The sequence below is a fragment of the Primulina tabacum genome, chromosome 13 (genome assembly GCF_025594145.1).
Source record: "Primulina tabacum isolate GXHZ01 chromosome 13, ASM2559414v2, whole genome shotgun sequence".
In the NCBI taxonomy this organism is placed as follows: Eukaryota; Viridiplantae; Streptophyta; class Magnoliopsida; order Lamiales; family Gesneriaceae; genus Primulina; species Primulina tabacum.
In genome coordinates this window covers 12,345,417-12,347,058 of record NC_134562.1, presented here as the reverse complement: position 1 = coordinate 12,347,058, position 1,642 = coordinate 12,345,417, and the positions used below count along the sequence as shown (strand labels likewise).

The 1,642-nt window shown below is 28.2% G+C and overlaps 1 non-coding gene across 1 annotated transcript; it reads left to right on the top strand.

The window, feature by feature from the left end:
* Positions 1-1,161: 1,161 nt before the first annotated feature.
* LOC142523551 (small nucleolar RNA R71) lies at positions 1,162-1,272 on the top strand. Its single transcript, XR_012814742.1, has one exon. It is a non-coding gene; the product is annotated as a small nucleolar RNA R71 (small nucleolar RNA).
* The last annotated feature ends 370 nt before the right edge of the window (positions 1,273-1,642 follow it).

Here is a 1,642-nt window from a genome sequence, read left to right as displayed (position 1 = left end):
ATTTTCTCTTTACAGTACATATGTCTTTTAAAAATTTTGCATAAGAAGGTACTTATTTAATAGCATCTAATAATGGAATATTTATCTTCACTTGTTTAAAAACTTCATAGATATCAGAATCACTTTTTTGTTTTTTATGATTTGTTAATGCATGAGGAAATGGTGGAGGTTTATTTGACTTATTTACTATTTCAGATAATTTATCATTCACCATATTATTCTTAAAATTTAAGGTATCATCATTCTCAAAAGTATCAGGATTATCATCCTTACTCTTTGATTTTAAATGATCCTTGTTTTCATTACTATATGGATCATTAACTATTTTACCACTTCTAAGGGTAATAACAGATTTTATTTGATCAATTTTTTCATTTTTTAATTCTTGATTTTGTTTTTTAGGATTAGGTTGAGATTGAGATGGAAATTTTCCTTTTTCATGAATATTAAGTGCAGATGCAAATTTTGCAAGAGTTTCTTTCAAATCACTCATAGATTGACTGTTTTGAATATTGATAGACTCTTGCTTTTGGATAAATGCATGAATTACATCTTCAAAGTTTTTTCTTGGAGGTGTAACATAAGGAATATAATCTTGATGATTTTGGTTATTTTGAAAATATTGTTATGACGGTTGTGCATTATTATCATTCCTCCAACTAAAATTATGATGATTTTTCCATCCAGGATTATATGATGGTGAAAAAGGATCTAGTATTGGTTTTTTATAATTGTTAACATAATTTGCTTGTTCGTGGAGACATTCTTTAAATGAAGGTAATGTTGGACAATCTTTTGTAGCATGATCATGTGAATCACATATATGACAAACAATTTCTTGAATACTTTTTAATTGACCACTCTTTTTCATTTCTAATGACTCAATTTTTCTTGCTAAAGATGCAAGTTTAGCTTGAATATCTATATCATCTTTAAGATTATAGATACCACCCCCATTTGTTGAATTATTGTTTTTAGTTGTTGGTGGTTCTATTGTGCCTATATTATCCCAATTTTGAGCATTTTCTGCTAATGAATCCAAATATTCCATAGCTTCATTTGGGTTTTTATCTTCAAAAGTTCCATTACACATGAATTCTATCATTTGCCTATCTTTAGGTATTAGACCTTCATAAAAGTGAAACTATTCTCCATGTTTCAAAACCATGATGTGGGCATGTATTAAGTAATTCTTTATATCTATCCCAACATTGATAAAACGTTTCTCCTTGTTTTTGAGAAAAAGTTATAATTTTTCTTTTAAAAGAGTTTGTTCTATGGGAAGGGAAAAACTTTTTGAGAAATTGTTGTTGCATTTCTTCCCATGATCTTATTGAACTTGATCTTAAATTTTGTAGCCATGTTTTAGCTTTATCTTTTAAAGAAAAAGAGAAAAGCTTTAATCGAACTATATCCATGCTACAATTTTGATCATTATAAGTGTTACAAACTTCCTCAAATTCTTTTAGATGCAAATATGGATTTTCAGAATCTAAGCCATGAAAATTTGGTAAAAGTTGAATAATTTGAGGTTTGAAGTTGAAATTAGATGCATCGGGAGGAAAAACTAAACAAGATGGGGCACTAGTTCTAATAGGGTTCATATGGTGCCTAAGTGTTCTTAATTGATCATGTTCTTGAT